We start from the raw sequence: 20,962 nt of genomic DNA on the forward strand, positions 1-20,962 counted from the left end.
CTTTTCCAGGTATTGCCAGGCTAAGCAGAACAGGCCAATTGCTAGGTACAAAACAAACCAAGAAATCCAACCTCCAAACTCCAACCCTAGGGACCAGGATTGTTCTGGACTATGGGATACAGTTCTGCCATCCTGGGGCTCACAGTTCAGGCTGCGCTCAGACATGGAGGTGAAGGCAAGAGAATACAGCAAGGGTGGCTGCCCCAGGCCGAGGAGGCCACGCTTCTCCGGGAGCCTTGCTTCTACTTTTATTAACCAAATTTAAAAGATAGCCTACTTCAAGGGCCTTGGAGTGCTTAGATTTCTCTAGGAAATAAAAATGCTATTTATACTGGCATAAAGTATAATTTTTCACACTTTTGAAAGTGTTTGAAGAAAATTGGATGAAGACCACAAATCTAAATATTTATAGTGCCAAGAAATTTGTGTTAATGTGATGTATTTTCAACTTTAGAAAATAATTCATTAGTATTATTACTATGTTAGTAATACTATTTCCCAAGGAAATCTCCAAATTTTAAACAAAAGTTAATATACAAATTAATGTAGGCAAAGAGCCTCCTAGTTACACTTTGCACACTGGCCATTATCTTTTGTTTGTTTGTTTGTTTTTGTTTTGCTTTGTTTTGAGATGGAGTTTAGCTCTTGTTGCCCAGGCTGGAGTGCAATGGTGCAATCTCAGCTCACTGCAACCTCCACCTCCTTGGTTTAAGTGATTCTCCTGCCTCAGCCTCCTGAGTAGCTGGGACTACAGGCATGCGCCACCACACCTGGCTGATTTTTTTTTTTTTTTTTTTTTTTTTGTATTTTTAGTAGAGATGGGGTTTCACCATGTTAGCCAGGCTGATCTCAAACTCTTGACCTCAAATGATCTGCCCACCTCAGCCTCTGAAACTGCTAGGATTACAGGCATGAGCCACCGCACCAGGCTGATCTTTGTATTTAATATGAAGATGCAGCGCTCTCAGAAGGCTTTTGCCCAAATAGCTGCAGAAGCAATGAGAACAGGTTAACGAACACTCAGTCTGCAAGGCCGGTCCACCCTAAGCAGACAGACCTTCCCACGAGGCTGTCAAGATTCTTCAAGTGTCTACTTAAGTATGGTCCAAGAACAAACAGCATCGGCTTCACCCAGGAGCCTGTTAGAACTGCAAGATTTCACCCGTAACTCTGTGCGCCCTCCCCTCCCATCCTCTTTCCATCATCTTTTTGCGCCACCACAGTGGTGCGCATGAATGTCCTGGCTGATGTTCTCAAGAGCATCAACAATGCCAAAATGAGAGGCAAACACCAGGTGCTTATTAGGCTGTGCTCCGAAGTCATCATCCGTTTTCTCACTGTGATGATGAAGCATGGTTACATTGGCGAATTTGAAATCATCGATGATCACAGAGCTGGGAAAATTGTTATGAATCTCACAGGCAGGCTACACAAGTATGGAGTGATCAGCCCCAGATTTGATGTGCAACCCTGAGATCTAGAAAAAGGGTAGAATAACCTGCTTCCATCCCGCCAGTTTGGTTTCATTGTACTGATAATCTCAGCTGGGATCATGGACCACAAAGAACCAAGATGAAACACACGGAAGGGAAAATCCTGGGGTTCTTTTTCTAGAGCTGTAATACATATTTACAAATAAAATGCCTCATGGACAAAGGGAAAAAAAAAAAAGAGCCGCAAGATTTCAACATCCTCAGCCACCTATCCATCCAGGCCTACAGAATCCAAATCTTCACTTTACCAGATTCCAGGTGATTTATATGCACATTAAAGTTTGCGAACTGGTGGTCTACACAGTTTTCACACAGCTGAGTGAAAAGGCAGTGGTCCCCCAATGAAAGACTATGTTTCTCAGCCTCCCTTGCTGCTAAGTGTGGCCAAGACACTAAGCTCTCTAAGGCAGTAAGCTCTCTGGCTGAGAGACTAAGTTCTGGCCAGTGGCAGGTGAGCAGAAGCGACATGTGCAACTTCCCAGTGTAGTCCTCAAAAAGAAGGAGACCGACACATCCCTTCTCTCTTCCCCTTTCTTGCTGGCCAGATTTAGACATCACAGCAGGAGGTGGAGCGGCTGTCTTAGATCAGAAATGGAATCCCCATGCCAAGGATGGCAGAGCAAAGAAGAGGCCTAGATACTTGATGATTCTTTAGCTTATCATAGCAGCCTTACCTCCAAATTACTACATATCTTTATTTCTACATCTTCTATGATAACAACTTCCAGTTGCAATCTGTATATATGTCATTTCTCATAGAAAGTGAGCTTTTGGTGGACAGAGACCATACTTTGTTTTCATCCTCTACATTAACTGGTTCTATCATGCAGTCTTGCCTTTAATACATGTATGCATGACTAGAAGTTAAGTGAATGAGCAAATGAATGAATGATTGATAATCAAGAAGTGCTCACTAATCTCCCACTAGTCAAAGATGACACACTATGGGCTTTAATGAGGATAAGGATTGCAATGGATTAAAACTCATTAATATGTTTATGGATTCATGATTATATATATTGATATATAGACATATACGTACGTGTGTGTGTGTGTGTGTACCTAATTGGTCACCTTCAGAGAATAAAGAATTCAGTCTCATGAAAACTGGTAAATAAAGGGAAAGGACCTAACATTTATCCTTCATTTCCTACGTGAACTTTACGACAGGGTAACAGTAGACGAGAAGAAGCATTTTCTTATATAATTCTAGCTAACAAATGGTAGAATTAGAATATTACCATTTTGCAACCCCTCCCCAAAGGAATTAGTGGACCCAGGCATACAGTATTAAAAGCCACTAACATCCTGAAAACAGAAACAAGACATTACATGTCTCCTGTAGTCTGCCAGAGGGATCAAACCTGAGTCTGATCAAGCCCCTGGATCCACAGAGCACAGGAGGACTTGTTGAATTGCATCATGCATGTGTGATTAGCAAAAATTCTGCCTGGGGGAAACTCTACCTACTGTCAGACAACTCAGATAAATCATAAGAAAAACAAAGTATGGAGGGGGACATTATGGGTCAAAGGAAGCAATAAGGGGAATACTATAGTATAGGAAGGCATGGAGGGGACTGCTATAAAATTAGAATAGTGGTGGTTAGAATATGCAGTGGCTCATGCCTGTAATCCCAGCACTTTGGGGTGGAGTTTCCCCCAAACCACGAGGTAGGAGGATCATTTGAGGTCAAGAGTTCAAGATCAGCCTGCCCAATATGGTGAAACCCCCTCCTTAGCAAAAAATACAAAAATTAGTTAGGTGTGGTGGTGCATCCCTGTAGTCTCAGCTTTTGGGAGGCTGAGGTGAGTGAATCGCTTGAACCCAGGAGGCAGAGGTTGCAGTGAGCCAAGATCATGCCACTGCATTCCAGTCTGGGCAACAGAGCAAGACTGTGTTTCAAAAAAAAAAAAAAAGAATAGTGGTGACTTTGGGGAGAGGAAGGCATTTGTGACTATGACTGAGTACAGGAAGGTCTTCTGGGGTACTCGGCAAAGTTCTATTGCTTGGGGCTTATAGGGGCATTTACCTTATTATAGTTTATTAATCCTTTTTTTTTTTTTTTTTGGAAGAACATGACTTGCTAAGTGGCTTCCTCGTATGTGGGGATCACATTCCTCATGTGTGGGGGCAGGGGGCTCCTTCCAGGTTATAAATAGATTTAAAGATTTTCTGGTTGGCAGTTGGTTGAAAGTTATTATCAGTAGAATGGATTGTCCAGGTTAGATCAGGGGTTGTGGAGACCAAGGTTTTATCACGTAGACAAAGCCTCCAGGTAGCAGGCTTCAGAGATAATAGGCTGCAAATGCTTCTTATCAGACTGAGAGAGTCTGTTCTATCAGTAATTCCAAGGAGGAGGAGGTATAATGAAGCATGTCCAGCTCCCCCTGGTCATTATGGCCTGAACTAGTTTTTTCAGGTTAACTTTGGAATGCCTTTGGCCAAGAGGAGGAGTCCATTCAGATGGTTGAGGGGCCTTAGAATTTATTATTTTTGGTTTACAAAAGATATGTCCATCTTGAATTTTGAGAGATATTGTCAAGATACTGTCAGAATGTAGAGGCGCACTGTCACATTGTTTTATGCTCCAAGCCACAGTGTATTTAGTGCTTATTTCCCCATGGCATTCCTAACACTGGCTATCACCTGTTTACATTTTTGACAATTCTGCAAGTGAGAAAAGGTATGTCTGCTGATGATATGACTTGCATTTCTTCAACTATGAGTCAATTTGCTTATCTTTTCATGTGCTTATTGGTAATTTAATTTTTTTCTGTGAATTAAATGTTTAAATCCTTTGTACAGTTTTTTTTTATATATTTTCATTTATTCCTGAAGGGATCAGAAACCTAGAAAGCTGACTCAGGTGCCTTCGAAGGTATTGTCCTTTCTCTTTATTATCAAAAAGATTAACTGCATGTGGCATGGCATTGTCTTCTAGATTTTGTGATGTGATCACTCTTAAATGCATGCTATTAGATAGCGTGGTCAGATAACACAAGAGAGAGCTAGCCATTAGACTTTCTTATCCATTTCCATTATAATTTCTGATCTGATAGCCATGATAACATTTCACCTAAGTCATAATAAAAATATTTTGAAAATTATTTGGATTTAAAGCTTCCTCACTCCCAAATTCAATGAAAAGTGACCAAAGGAGCATTTCCTACTGTATTGCACATTCATTTAAAACATACCATAAGCATACCACACCCTTCCGAGACCCAGTTTCCTCATCTGTAAAATAAGCAGATTGGACTCCATGTTCCCTGAATCTGCAGTTCCTTTTAGATGCAACATCCTATGAAGCTCATCTGCCAACCAGGAGCTCAAATATAATTAGGTTTGGCCTGAAAGGAAGCCAGGCTACATAGAAGGAGAATAATGTTTAACATGCAAATCTGACAACAGGTGAACGAAGATTCTTGTCATTAGTCTTATGGCAATGGTACACACAGGGACAACTGTAGACCCAGTCACTCCACCTGGGCTTCACAATTTTCAAAGTCTTCTCCGCAGTCACTGCCAAGACCACCTCCAATTCCACAGACTCATTCCTTTGCCGAATCCTGAGTGAGGTCCTAGTTCCTTCCATGTGTGATTGTCCCAAATGCCAACAGAGAGTCTTAGTAGCTCGAGTAAATCTCCACATAGTGGGTTCTTAAACTGAATCACTATTTTCTGAAAATATATTATCAGTGACAGTGTTAGTATTGTTATTTTGAGACTGGGGTGTCTGTGTGTGTGCGCGCGCGTGATACAAGATAAAGGAAAAGAATTATTACGTTGGTATCATTGGGAACTGGGATTTTTCTTTTCTTTTCTTTCTTTACGAGATAGAGTTGTGCTCTTGTTGCCCAGGCTGGAGTGCAGTGGCACCATCTCTGCTCGCTGCAACTTCCGCCTCCTGGGTTCAAGCAATTCTCCTGCCTGTGCCTCCCAAGTAGCTGGGATTATAGGCACGCACCTCCATGTCCGGCTAATTTTGTATTTTTAGTAGAGACGGGGTTTCACTATGTTGGTCAGGCTTTTCTCAAACTCCTAACCTCAAGTGATCCACCTGCCTTGGCCTCCCAGTGTGCTGGGATTACAGGCATGAGCCACCGTGCCCAGCCAGGAACTGGGATTTTTCATCATGGAGAAAAGAGATATAGATACAAGTTTGATCTGGTTAAGTAAAATCTCTAGAGTCCTAAAAACTGCAGTGGATTCAAATCCACCAACTATGTCTAAATACCATATGGTTTTTAAAAAGAAACTCACTGGTTACCTTTCAGATGTTCTAGATAACCAACTGCTTATTTTGCACGTTGCTAAATGAAGAGAAAGAATAAGGCTTTTCTATATGAACTACCTTTGGCGTCTCATACTTGATGAGGGTAAATTATCTCAAGTGTGGATGGAATAAGATTTGAATATCGCCATTTTCAACCTGTAATTAAATAATGAATCCAGGCGGTCACTAACGGCTGCTAATCTCATAAAAAGAGAAACCATCAGATTACGTTCTGACTCTTGTTGGAAGAGCACATCATCTAAAGGAATCTTATTTTAAAACTTGAGTCTGGGCACAGTGGCTCACACCTGTAATCCCAGCACTTTGGGAGGCTGAGGCAGGCAGATTACAAGGTCAGGAGATCGAGACAATCCTCGTTAACATGGTGAAACCCGTCTCTACTAAAAAATACAAAAAATTAGCTGGGCATGGTGGCAAGTGCCTGTAGTCCCAGCTACTCGGGAGGCTGAGGCAGGAGAATGGTGTGAACCCAGAAGGTGGAGCTTGCAGTGAGCCAAGATCACACCACTGCACTCCAGCCTGAGCAACAGAGGGAGACTGTCTCAAAACAAACAAACAAACAAACAAAAAAACTTGAACCTGGATGTAATTAAGCTTTGGGCTCTAAATAGCAATTACAAAAAGTACAGGGGAAAGCGGAACATGTTAAATGACATCATGGGGCCACAATCAGCAGAACCTGGATTTTTGGAAACTGTACAGAAAAAAATGACCAGGTTTCTTCAACAAATAACTTGCAAGGAAAAAAAAAATGACGTATAAGGGATTTAGGGATTAAAATAAATGTAAGCATATTAACTGATTATGATATGTGGACCTAACTTGATTTGATTTTGAACAATTTGTGAAAAAATTTATAAGACAATTGAAGAAATGTGAACACTGAATGGCTATTCAATGATATTAAGGAATTACTGATTATTGCAATAAATAGAGATGTGATGAAGAGTGCTAGTGGTTTTATGGTTAGTTATTTTAACAGCCTGTATCTTATAAAGACACATACTGCAAAATTTATTGATAAAATGACATGCCATCAGGGTTTGATTCAGAGTCCTTCTGGATAGGGTAGCGGAGTCAGGGTAAGGTAAAACAAATGAAAGAGCCCTTAGATGGCATGGTTGAGGTTACGCAGTGGGTACATGGGGGTCATTATATCCGTCTCTCTAATTTGTATGTTTAAAATGTTTTATTAAGATAGTTTCTGGCCAGGCACGGTGGCTCACGCCTGTAATCCTAGCACTTTGGGAGGCCAAGGTAGGCGGATCATGAGGTCAGGAGTTTGAGACCAGCCTGGCCAACATGGTGAAACCCCATCTCAACTAAAAATACAAAAATTAGCTGGATGCAGTGGTGCACACCTGTAGTCCCAGCTACTCAGGAGGCTGAGGCAGGAGAATTGCTTGAACCCAGGAGGCAGAGGTTGCAGTAAGCCAAGATTGCACCACTGCACTCCAGCCTGGGTGACAGGGAGAGACTCCATCTAAAAAAAAAAAAAAAAAGTTTCCCTTGGCTGGGTGTGGTGGCTCATCTGTCACATCTGTAATCCCAGCACTTTTGAGGGTGAGGAGGGAGGATCGCTTGAGGCCAGAAATTTCAAGACCAGCCTGGGCAATATAGTGAGACCCACTCTTTATTTTTTAAAAAAATTTTTAAGTAATTAAAAAAATTTTTTTTCTCTCTCTCTTCTTTTCTAAAGGAATAAGTAGCAGTCCCAAGGCTGCTTGCCTCTACTTTCTGATCTGACATTGATTATCCTGAATGATTTAATTGACATCATTCAATCATCCCTGTAAATTAATAACATTTGAAACTTAGTCACAACTCGTGCATAAGGCTGACATTCCTACAATGTGATGGACTGGCTATGGACTGGCTATTGCCATTTCATCTTATACAAAGACCTCTTAAAGGAATACACTCTGATCAAAGATACCCAGAGAAGGATCCCCCTACACACACACACACACACACACACACACACACACACACCCCTCTAGGACAGGTGCACATGTGGGGAGAAGGGTATTACAATGACAATTGTTAAATTCCAACACCCTCCTTTTTACCATCAAACTCTAAACACTCACACTTTCCTCTTTTGGGAGTCTTCATTGCTAGAGAAATTAATGTATATTTCAGCGAATAGTAGCACAGATGATGTTTTCAAGAGGCTGAATTCAGTCTTCCACTTGGAGGTGTCACATGACGTATGACGGCTCACACCCTCAGAGGCCTTCCTTCCACCCTCAGCTCATTAACTTTTTTTCTGACCATTTCTCTAGTCTCTCTTGTTACTGTTAGGTTTCTTATCGGTTGTTTGGTTAACCCTACTGTATTAGTCCATCATCATAATGTTATGAAGAAATACCTGAGACTGCGTAATTTATAAATAAAAACAGGTTTAATGGACCCACAGTTCCATATGGCTGGGAAGGCCTCACAATCATGGTGGAAGGTGAAGGAAGAGCAAAGGCATGTCTTACATGGCGGCAGGCAAGACAGCATGTGCAGGGGAAATGCCCTTTATAAAACCATCAGATCTTGTGAGACTTATTCACTATCATGAGAACAGCATGGGAAAAATCCACCCCCAGGATTCAATGACCTCCCACCAGGTCCCTCCCATGACATGTGGGGATTATGGGAGCTACAATTCAGGATGAGATTCGGGTGGGGACACAGCCAAACCATATCGCCCACTGAGGGCAGCGATGCAACATAATTTTAGCCTACCCACAAGACATTGTCCCTGTTGCTAAAGTGTTTGTGTCATAACTCCCCTGTTACTGCAGAGGGACACTTTCTTGAGGACTACTCTTTGTGAAGCTGTACTATTTAAAGAGATAGCAACATAGAATCAAATGAACATTCTCGTTTACCTTTGGGTATTTTCAATTATTATATTGATTGATAACATAAAGTCATACGTAAGTTCATCTGATTGATTGATCAGTGGTAGAGCTGGGGTCTCACAAGATTGCTCAGGCTGGTCTTGAACTCCTGGCCTCAGGTGATCCTCCTGCCTTGACCTCCTAAAGTGTTGGGATTACAGGCATAAGTCATCATGCCCAGCTAAATTCATCTTATTTTCAAGGGTAAATAATAATAGATTTATATAGGCTGTTAATAATAAGCTCATTGTGTTCTCCAATTCTCAGTAATCACCAACTTTTTTTCCCACTGAAAAGTGGGAAAGAGTGGGACGGGCTGACTTGCTTAGTTGGTGGTCAAAACTGAAAGGGTCCGTACTGCCTAAATGCATTCAATGTGCAGTCCTAGACTGGAAAAAAAAGTCGAAAAACATTGTTAGGAAAATTGGTGAAATTTGATGTCCTGTAGATAACACCATTGTGTCAATGTTTAATTTCCAAAAAGGTATGCAGTGGTTCTTTCTACTGTTCTTGTAGTTTTTCAAAAAGCTTGACATTATTTAAAAAGTACAAAATTGTAAACAGCAATGAGGAATCTGAGCCCCAGACACTGCTGATCCTAGAACCCAGCACTTCCGTGGGACAGTCAAGTGCCATCAGCTCCCTGCTGTGTGCCAGCTGAATACAATACAGTGTGTGTCACATGCCCCATAAGCAATGCAGAGTCTGTGATTCAAGGAGAGGAGAGCATTACACAGCCAAGGAAGAAATGTCTCCTTGAACGGGCTGGTGAGGGCTGGCGTCAAAAGTTAGAGCCATCAGCACTCTCTCAGGCCAGATGCCTGGGGACTTTTATTACCGAAACAAAATAACAGCAATCAAGACAAAACAAATATCTGTACAGTTCAATCTTTATTTTTACAGGATTTGGCAGGAGCCGGAAGGTCTGGAACAGTAGGCCTTTTTGGGAACTTTGTATTTATTAAAATGATCTGGACACTGGTTCTTATTATTCTTTCTCTCCCTTTGAAATGGGAATGGAAAGTCTCCTGATAAATGGGCAGAGGCATGGTCCAGATTCTCGTAACTAACTACTCTCATAATCCCTTTGTGCTCTAATACAAAAAATGCACGCTTGAACTTTACCTTCTTGAGATTCTAGGTTCTCAGCCACCCAACCTTGCTGAACATGCTGGGCAACACGGAACACAGGGACTTGTGGTCATGCTAATAACAGAACAAGTTTCCGTTGAAAAGCTTTGCCTAAAAGAATCCTTAAAATACTATAAATTTACTCCACAGAATCTAATTCATCCTTCTTAGAACAGCGATGGAATTTCTGCCTTTAGAATTTATTCTTTATTATACAAGTTCTACATTTCAAAGTTAACTTCTCTTGCCAAATATTGAAATTCATCTTTGTAAAACAGTACAACAAACAGATAACCAGGCTGCTATGTCATAATGTAAGCTTAATTTACATCTACAAATAAATTTTTAGGCTGGGCACAGTGGCTCACGCCTATAATCCCAGCACTTTGGGAGACCAAGGCGGGCGGATCACTTGAGATCAGGAGATCGAGACCAGCCTGGTCAACATGGAGAAACCCCGTTTCTACTAAATACAAAAAATTAGCCAGGCATGGTGATGGGCACCTGTAATCCCAGCTACTCAGGAGGCTGAGGTGGGACAATTGCTTGATCCCGGGAGGCAGAGGTTGCAGTGAGTAGAGTTCGTGCCACTGCACTCCAGCCTGGGTGACAGAGCAAGACTCCCTCTCAGAAAAATAAATAATAAATAAATAAATTTTAAAGTTGTGATAAAATACACATAACATAAAATTTACCATCTTAACCATTTTCAAGTGTATAGTTCAGTAAAGTTACATATATTCACATCGTTATGCAACCAGTGTCCAGAACTTTTTCATCTTGTAATACTGAAACTCTACAGCCACCAAACAACAGCTCCCCTTTTCCTCCTCCACCAGTTCCTGGCAACCCCCATTCCACTCTCTTTCTCCATGAACTTCATTGCTCTGGATACCTCATCTAAGTGGTATAATACAGTGTTTGTCTCTTTGTGACTCAGCATAATATCCCCGAGGTTCATCCATGTTGTAGCATGAATCAGAATCTCCCTCCTTTTTAAGGCTGAATCATATTCTATTGTATGTCTGTGCCACATTTTGCTCATCCAGGCATTCATCCATGGACACCTGGACTGTCCCCATTTCCTGGTTATTGTGAATAATGATGCCACAAGCACGGATGTACAAATTATCTCTTCAAGACTCTGTTGTCAATTCTCTGGGGTCTATACTGAGAAGTGGAGTGGTTGTATCATATAGTACTTCCATTTTTAATTTTTTGAGGAACTGCCATACTGTTTTTTTAAGCAGCTGCATTATTTTACATCCCCACCAGTCATGCACAAGGATTCCAATTCTTACCAACACTTCATATTTTCTGTTTTTTTGATAGTAGCCATCCTAATGGGTGTGAGGTTTAAAATTTAAGTTTAGAGTTTAGTTTACAGTAAAAGGCTGCTTCGGTCAATGAAATATCTGAAATCAATGAAAAGCAAAATAAAGCATTATCTTATGTTAGGAAGGAATATCTTTTTCCTATTATTTAGCAAAGCATCAGGCAGATTGGAGAGAAAAGGCTGAAGCTAAAGATACCAGTAAGGAGCCTACTGCAATCACTGAGCTGAGAGCTATTGGGAAGGTGAACATGAGCAATGTCAAGAAACCTAAGGATAAAAATGCCAGGGACACTTTGGAGGTGAAATTGACATTGATTTTCAAGTGATTGAATGTTGGACACAAGAAGAGTCGATGATAGCACGGAAGCCGCAAATGCAGATGACCGGGGGAATCAATGTCACGCATGGAATGGGAGAGAAGGAGGAAGAACAGGCAGGCAGGACTGCGTTGTGATGAAGGAGCTCAACAGGAGAGTGGAGCTGGGAGCAGAGGTGAGAGGACTGAGTGGAGAGAACCCCAGGTGGTCCCATGAGTGAAGATGACACTGCTGAAGGAGATGAATAGAGAAATCAGGGGGCCATTGCCAGAATAAAGGAATACTTCTTAAGCCATCCCATGCAGGTGTAATGCCAACTGTTTCACTCTGAGCAGAGCCAAAAGCGCTCGCTGACTTTGGCTGAGAGTTTATAGCTAAGGCATGTAAAACGACAGGCTGGACTCCTGGGTTGGCTAATGAGTGGTACTTTACTCCCTGGCCATAGCTGGCAGGAGACTCTCAGCTCATCATTTTGCAAGATGAGATTCGTTTGTTGCAGGGGTCTTCAAGCAGAAGAACTTCTTAGAAAATCAATCGAGTCTCCTACTGCTAGCAGGTCAGCGAGCTATCCCTCCTTACTGTGTGTTAAAAAAAAAAAAAAAAAAAAAAAAAGGCTGTGCACATTCCCTGACTGTAAAGAGATTTTGAAGTGCATTTTCAAAGTTGAAAATGCATGTCATCTTAGGTGCATACAACATCTTGCCAACTGAATATGGAACCAGTTGTCCTGCAGAATATAATTTGATGACAAAGTCAGTGTTTCTCAGCCATAGCAGAGAGGAAAGAACATGATGTACAAAAATTATTCAAGTCCTGACACCTTTAATAGAGCCATCAACAAGTTTATATTTCAATTATACTAACTACCTCTGACCTATCACACATAATTCACATTTGCAAAGTTGTGGGTTTAAAAAACATATCTACATGAGCTTGCATGCAGTGCAGACACATTTGGTTTTGATTCTCTTTGACCTCCTCCAAGAGCAGTAAAAGATCACCTTTCCCAGGAGATAATATGTAAGTCTGCTCATACATTTCCAAACACAGCATGTGGCTTCAGTCACATGTCTCTTATTAATGTCAATGGGATCTGTGTAGGTAGGAACTCATGGCCCCAAAACTCCCTGAGGAATTTGGGTGCTGGAAACAACATTAACAAGGTGTCTTATTCTCCACCAGGTCCTGGGAGTCCTGATATTGGTGACTTACTAGATTATCCATTGGCCCAATAAGGCCTTGCCTATCAATGATGCATTTAAGATATTAGCACATTGTCTTAGAGCGTTTGTGTTGCTGTGACTGGGTAATTTACAGGAACGGAAACTATTTCTTACAGTTCTGGAGGCTGGAAAGTCCAAAATCAAGGCGCCTTGAACACTGTGTCCTCACATGGCACAAGACAGAAGGACAAAAAAAAGGGGGGGTGGGCACAACCCCCTTCCATCAAGCTGTTTTACAATAATCTATTTGTGACGGTGGAATCCCCACAACCTAAGCACCTCCCAGAAGCCCCCATCTTCCAGCACTGTTACACTGGGGATGGAGTTTCCAACACATGAATTTTGGGGGACACATTCAGACCACAGCACACATTCCAAGAGCTGGAGAGCAGGCTGGGGAGAGCATCTGGAATAGGCTGTTTGCTGTGCGTGCAGGGACTGCTGTCCTAGCGGATTGGAGGGATGGGCGCTGAGCAGAAAGGCCTCGTAACTCCACAGTATCATCCCCACCCAAACAGGTTCAAAGGCCCAGGCAGTAGATAGAAGTCACCTTACACGTAAGACAGGCACAGGCAGGGACTTTCCAGTTTTCGTCTTACAAGGCAGGGGAGAGGGGGACCAAAGGCGCAACTTAAAGGAAACCAATATTTGTGTGTGTGTGTTTTTAAATCGTTTGAGACATGAATTGATTGTCTTGACTATCACGTTTCCACACTTCTACAGGAAAAAAATAAAAGATCTAAAATGGATATCTGTATATATTCTCAAAGAAAAATGCAGAGTGGCCTTAGCTAGGAATGCCTATATTATTAGTGCTAGGTATATGTATAATTTAAAATTTTCCCTAGTCTTTTCTTCTTTTTATCTTCCTTTTTCCTCTGGCAAAGCCTGTTGCAGCCTCTAGAAAGTATCTGCTGAGAGCCTACCACAGTGAGGTGCTGTTTAGGCTCTGGCAGCAGAGCAGTGGACAACCAGGGGGATCCCTTTTCCACAGACTAAAGAGACAAGAACAGTGACCCGCAGAGAGCAAGGCCATGCCGAGAATTCAAAGTGTTCTAATTGCTGTGTTGAAAGAGGATGGTCAGTGGCTCCTTTAGACCCGGTGGATAGAGGCCTCTCTGAGGAGATGCTGGCAGGGCCAGGGAAGGGAGCAACATCCAGGAAGGATGGATGGTGGGGCCAGGGCAGGACAGGGGTGCCCTGGGGAGGATGGGCAGCTCAGGCCCCATCCAGGGGTTGAGCGTCAAGCTCTTCTGGGGTCTGGGTCTGGAGAGGGTAGGACGCTTGTCCACACGGCTCTTTGGTGACAGCCAGGATGAGAACTAGGTCTCCTCTTCCCTTCTCTCCACATTGGCTCCAGGTGACTAGCCCATCCATTCTTTGTTGTGTGTGTGTGTGTGTGTGTGTGTGTGTGTGTGTATGTGTGTGTTCTTTTTACCCCAAGTCAATTCTCTTACCCTTGACTTCGTTCTTAGCTTAATGCCCAACAGCTTCCTTCAAGCCATCCTTTCAATTTTTCTAGATCACCATCCTACCTGCGTCAGCATGTCCTTCCGGCTCTTACAATTAAACGCAACTCTTGTGGAGGCTCCACGTAAGAACAGACAAATCACAGTCCAAGGGTATGGCCACAGTGTGGATGATGCTGCTGACCCTGGAAGATGAGGGCTGGGGGACCCATGCCAGGTGCTCAGGGGGCTGTGGCAATGTAGGGCTGCTCCGCCGCACGCCAAATGCTGCCGGGTTTTCTATGTCTCATCCACAGGAAGCACACCCCTCGCTCTCATCCCTGAGTCTGACATTGGACTATCAGTGGCCTTTGAACTTTATGGAAACGATCCCCATTGGTAAATGGTGAGCCCGGAAGTAGACACGGCTATGCCCTGCCCAGAACCTAGCTGCTGCGAATGTTGGCCGCCGGCAGCTGCCCCTTTTGCTGGAGCACTGCCCTAGGCTCACCTGTGCGGTTACAAGGCACACCTGAGCACCCCGCCCCCACCACCTTGGGAGCAGCTCACAGCCATTGTATGATTAGGGGAGTACAAGAGGCCAGTCCGCTTCTTCCAGAGACCTCCGCCATTCCTCTGGGGTGCGATGTCTGCTTCCGACCTCCCTGCAGGGTCGGGCTGAGGCCACAGCCTCGCTTTGTTCCTTCCCCTGCTCTGGTCCCGTTCCCACACTCCTCTTTTCCTGAGAGAACGCCCTCCATGTATGGCTTGTCCGAGAATCCAGGTCCGGTTCTGCATCTAGGAAATCTGACTTAAGCAGGAGCATGCTTCCGGGCTAGTGCCTGTACGGTTGTTTATTTACATGTTAAATACATGTACGACTCCCACCAGGCGATAAATATCAAAGCTCAGTATACACTTGGGCTGAGGTCAGTTGTTAAGGTGCACTGATTATTTTCTAATCTGTGGGTCTTCTTGCCAAGTAAGTCGTCAATTGTTTGAAGAGCCAGGAGCAGAAGTGGTCACAGTCATTTCCTTGCCTGCTTGTGCTTGCGTCATTAGAATTATTTTCAGTCTCTGAACGTGTATGTGTGCATATGTGTATACAACTCTTTTTTTTTTTTTTTTTTGGAGACGGAGTCTTGCTCTGTCACCTAGGCTGGAGTGAAGTGGTGCTATCTCGGCTCACTGGAACCTGCACCCCCCGGGTTCAAGCAATTCTCCTGCATCAGCCTCCTGAGTAGTTGGGACTACAGACACCTGCTGCTGTGCTCAGCTAATTTTTGGTATTTTAGTAGAGACGAGGTTTCAACATGTTGCCCAGGCTGGTCTTGAACTCCTAAGCTCAGGCAATCCGCCTGCCTCAATCTCCCAAAGTACTAGGATTACAGGCGTGAGCCACTGCACCCAGCACAACTTTTTTAAAAGCCTCTTGTCATGTTGTGAGGGTCTATCTGGTTAAAAGTGTAAATCTACTTAACCTGGGGGTGAGGGAGCCTCAGATGTCTTACACTACATTGTACACTTGATGGTCTGTTATCCTGCAGCCTGTGGGTGTCAATGCTAATCTTTATAACAAAAATTAGTGAATATAATTTTTCCAGATACAAATTAATCTAAGAGAATTTCTAGTAAGTCCTGCTGTGCACCAGTGAGGTGTCTGGGCATCTTTGTTCTGGAGATCACAGGTTTTTAAAAGTGGTGGGGCCAGGCATGGTGGTTCATGCCTGTAATCCTAGCTACTTGGGAAGCTGAAGCAGGAGGATCCTTAGGGCCCAGCTATTCAAGTCCAGCCTGGGCAACACAGCAATAAAAAATAAGTCTCTTAAAAAATAAGTAGGCAACAATGTATACTTCAAAACATCATGTTGTACATGACAAATACATACAATTTTATCTGTCATTTATGAAAAGAAAAAAATACATGAATGTATATCAAGAATGTGCTATAGCTTTGAATAAAGTTTTGTAAAAAGAAAAAAGTGGTAGGCACTTCTAGGTATACATCCTACAGAAATGCAAGCATATATGCTCCAAATATGTATAAAAGAATGCTTAAAACCTATTTGTAGGCCGGGCGCGGTGGCTCACGCCTGTAATCCCAGCTCTTTGGGAGGCCGAGGTGGGCGGATCACGAGGTCAGGAGATCAAGACCATCCTAGCTAACACGATGAAACCCCGTCTCTACTGAAAATACAAAAAAGTAGCCGGTCACGGTGGCGGGCGCCTGTAGTCCCAGCTACTCGGGAGGCTGAGGCAGGAGAATGGCGTGAACCCTGGAGGCGGAGTTTGCAGTGAGCCAAGATCGCACCACTGCACTCCAGCCTGGGTGACAGAGCGAGACTGTCTCAAAAAAAAAGAAAAAAGAAAAAAGAAAAACCTATTTGTAATAGCCAACATTCTGGAAATCACCCAAATGTCCATCACTAGTAGAATGGCTAAATTGTGGCAGTTACACAATGGAATACTAGACAGCAGTGAGAATGAATGAAATCCTACATGAGCAAAGGTACAGGGAGTCTTGCAAATGGAATGTTGAGTAAAGGGATCCCGATGTGAAAGACAGCCTGCCGTGTGTTCCATTTATACCGAGTTCAAAGAGAGACAGATTCACCATGGGGCCAGAGCCTCAACGGAGATGCCCTTTGTGGAGGGCAGTGAGCGGGATGCTGGCCGTGTTCTCTACCTTGGCCTGGGGGTGGGATTGGGTACGTTCACTTTGTAGAAATTCATTGAGCTCATATACTTGCAAACATAAGTGTGCATTTTTCTGCATGCATGTTATCTATTTTTTAAGTTTACTTTTTAAAAGGTGTTCCTCTCTAGAAACTTAGAAGTAAGAACAAAATTCCAAGGTGGTTGTGGGGGAGTGAGGGGAAACTCCAGCACACTGCCTCCTTCTTAACCAAGCTGGTCACTGTGTTGTTGTGTGATGCCGAGTCCATCTGGCTTTCACCTGGTGTGACTCAACCTTGGTATATGCGGTTATTTCCAGTGCCATGTCTACACACTCATCAGCCTGTAGAATCCTAGAGAAGTGGGAAGGTGGATGTTCTAGCATCCTCTTTAGGGACTGGGGCATTGAGGAGGAGCAGGGAATTTTTTTTTTATTTTTTTTGAGTTGGAGTCTCACTCTGTCACCAGGCTGGAGTGCAATGGTGCGATCTCGGCTCACTGCAACCTCCACCTCCCAGGTTCAAGCGATTCTCCTGCCTCAGCCTCCTGAGTAGCTGGGACTACAGGCATGCGCCGCCACACCCAGCTAATTTTTGTATTTTTAATTGAGATGGGGTTTCACCATGTTGGCCAGGATGGTCTCGATCTCTTGACCTCATGATCCACCCGCCTCGGCCTCCCGTAGTGCTGGGATTACAGACATGAGCCACTGCGCCTGGCCGGAGTAGGAACTTTTTTAAGGGCACAAAGCCAGTGAATGGCTCAGAACCAGGACTAAGAGCGGGTGATGCCTGGCCCTGTCCTCATTGCACGAGGTTGTGAGAACCAAACTGACTTTTGAGGAGAGGCTTCATGGTTGCAGAAATCCTGGAGCACAGAGGCTCTCGACAGCCACCACCTGGATCCACTAGAAAGTAAGGGTGCTTGTCGCACCCCCTTCGGTCACTCTGGGGACTTCAGTATTCTGCTCTTTTTCTTTGAGCACATCTCCTGTGAAGATTTGTTAAAAAGACATTTCTTTCCTGCATTTGCATCACATTCACTTTGTGTGTTTGTACTTACAATCCAGGAGGCAGCATCTCAGAAAGGAAAATGCTGGTGTATGAAGAATCCAGTGATGCCCTCAGTTAAATTCACATCACACAAACAGGCAGCTTGTCCAGAGGGCTTGGAGGGCCAGCTTGTGAAACCCACACAACCGTGGAAGCAGCGTGTTAAAAATCCTCTAGGAAACCCAGGGAAATAGGGATTGCAATGATTGTGAGTGTGTGTGTGTGTGTGTGTGTGTGTGTATTTTGAGAAAGGTCTTGCTCTGTCATGCAGGTTGAGTGCAGTGAGGCAATCATAGCTCACTACAGTCTCCATCTCCTAAACTCAAGCAATCCTCCTGCCTCAGCCTCCTGAGTAGTGGGACAACAGGTGCAGGCATTACCACACCCAGCTGATTTTTCAAAAATTGGTTTTATTTGTAGTAGAGACGAGGTCTCGCTGTTAACCCCAGGCTGGTCTCAAACTCTTGAGCTCAAGTGATCCTCCTGCCTCAGCCTCCCAAAGTTCTGGGATTACAGGCGTGAGCCACCATACTCGACCAGCAACATGTTTTAAGTGCTTTCCTCACTGATTGTTTTTAACCATGATTTCTTGGTCCACACTGGTCTCCATGTAGGCCCTCATCTGACCCCTCAGAGTCCACGGAGCTGTCTTCAGGGCATCTGCCCTGAGACATGTTCTGGTGGAAGCCTCTGCATTTCTGCTGGGCCTCCCCCTCAGACTGGATTCTCCCTACAGGAAAGGCTTAGGATTTGTGCACATTCCACCCTAGACCTCTGGGGAAAGCAGCAGACCAACATCGCTGGTCGTGAAAAACCATCCGGGCTGGTCGACTGTGTTTCCAGCTGGCTTCACATCTATCCTGAGAGGTGAATATGTGGCTTCCTCTCCCCTGTGGCAGGGAAATGGTGGAGACTCCTCAGACCATCCATCCTTCCAGCCATGGTAACTTGCCACCAGTATTTAAAGTTATGTCTGGGGTTGCCAGACAGAAAGCCGTTTGCAGACAATGGCGTGCCAGTCACACAAGCAGACCCTCCACAAGATACCCCATTTGGCCAGTTCAGCCGCAGCACCCATGACCTTCTTTCAACTTCTCTGTATTTCAGCCAAATTAAACCTCATACTGTTCCTGACACATGCCCTGTCTTTTTATCCCTGTACAGGGCTGCATTCCTCTGCCGGGAACACTCTGGCCCTCTTTCTTTCCTAAAATTGATTTGAGGTCAAAGATCAGCTGTCTCAGGAGACCTCTTCGCCTTCAATTAGAGACAAGCCCTTCTTCCTAAGAACATCCATAGGATTCATCTGAACTCTTAGATCCCTTCTCATTCCAGCTCATGGTTTTGAGTCTATCCTCTGAGACTCTGAACTCCTAAAGAGAAAAGAGCATGACACTCCACCTCTGAATCCCAGTAGTGCTACATGTTCCTGTATTCATGGTTTCATTCCATCAACACACATTTACTGACACTGCTTCAAAAAGCCCTTTCCTGACCACCCTGTCCGAAGTGGGCTTTTGTACCACTGCACACAATCAAACATCCTTTTTTTATTTATTCTTTTACTTGTAAATTCCCTCTCTCCCTAGAATGCAATTCCAATCTGTCTTGTTCACCTCTGTATTAGTCTGTTCTCACGCTGCTATAAAGAACTACCTGAGATTGAATAATTTATGAAGAAAAGAGGTTTAAGTGACTCACAGTTCTGCAGTCTTAACAGGAAGCATGGCTGGGAGGCCTCAGGAAACTTACAGTCATGGCAGAAGGGGAAGCAAGCGCATCTTACCCCAGCGGAGCAGGAGAGAGAGCACTTGAAGGGGGAGGTGCCATACTTTAAACCATCAGATCTCGTGAGAATTCACTCAGTTTCATGAGAACAGCAAGAGGGAAACTGTCCCCATGATCCAATCACCTCCCAGCACATCCCTCTCCTGACATGTGGGGATTACAATTCAACATGAGATTTGGGTGGGGACACAGAGCCAATCTGTGTACCAATCTCAGTGGCAAGTATAATGCTTAGCATAGAGTAGGTGCTCAGATAGTTGTGGATGAAGGTATCAGTTAAGGAATAAATGCCTGGAGCATATAGGTGTGACTTCGGTTTTGCACAGAGCTTTCAAACAGCAAGCAGGTTGAGAGCCCCAGGCCTCTGCGAGAGTGGTCAGTCTGTGGCCTGAGATGTATGGGGTTAGTATTAGGTCTGTGTGCACACAGCCTACCCTGGCACCACCCTGCTTGCCTGCCCATTGGAATGGGTATGTTCTGCCATCAGGTAATGTGGTAATTCTCTGCAAACATCACTGTGTGCTCATCTCCATATGCAGGTCCCAATTCAAATGAGAGGAGCAGCACGTCTCACACATTTGGGCCTGTGCTTAAATGCCTTATGAGCTTCAAGGAAAAGCATCAGTCTTATAAAATTTAGGAAGCGTTAACAGAAATTAAGAGTGAGTAAAGCAAAATAGCAGTGATGTCTTCCTAATGATGTGCAGCCCCACTTCACCCTCCTGAACATTTTCAAGGATCTGTGGCCGTGTGAAACCCTGAAGGGAAGGTGAACTTTTATTACACATGCCACTTGGATGGCATTGAGAGCTCTTTTCTGCACTTGCAGAGGTTTATTTGCAAGGCTTTTCCCCTTCTTTAGGATCTCAATTAGGGGCAAGTGGACTAGTCCCAGGGCGAAGTGTGTTCAGCATGTATAAAAATGCCTTTGTGTCCGTTACTAGAATGTCTTACCATTTGAGAAATGAATTTACAAGGAAAAGTCCAAATTAAATAGGGATTACACTGATCCCTTTTAAGAATTTTCAATTCATATTGGCGCATTCTATTTTCTGGTGTGTGAGCACTAAACCAAAAACAGTCCTGCCCCAAGTGCTGGGATCTACGTACCCATTAGGCCAGGAATTCATTATGCAAAGCAGCTGTTCTACCAACAGCCAAGTGTCCCAAGACAATTTCCCTCATATGTGCTTCTCCTGCTGGGAGGCACGTCAACCCCCCGCTGTGCATGAGATCCTTTATTTGCTCCTGTCTCTTGCTGCTCATTTGGCAGCAGGTGACCACGAAGGTGCCTGCCTAGGCAC

The 20,962-nt window shown here is 43.9% G+C and overlaps 1 pseudogene; it reads left to right on the forward strand.

Moving 5' to 3' along the window:
• Nucleotides 1-1,225: 1,225 nt before the first annotated feature.
• LOC112631954 lies at nucleotides 1,226-1,614 on the forward strand (annotated as a pseudogene).
• Nucleotides 1,615-20,962: the final 19,348 nt, after the last annotated feature.

Source organism: Theropithecus gelada, chromosome 9 (genome assembly GCF_003255815.1).
Source record: "Theropithecus gelada isolate Dixy chromosome 9, Tgel_1.0, whole genome shotgun sequence".
In the NCBI taxonomy this organism is placed as follows: Eukaryota; Metazoa; Chordata; class Mammalia; order Primates; family Cercopithecidae; genus Theropithecus; species Theropithecus gelada.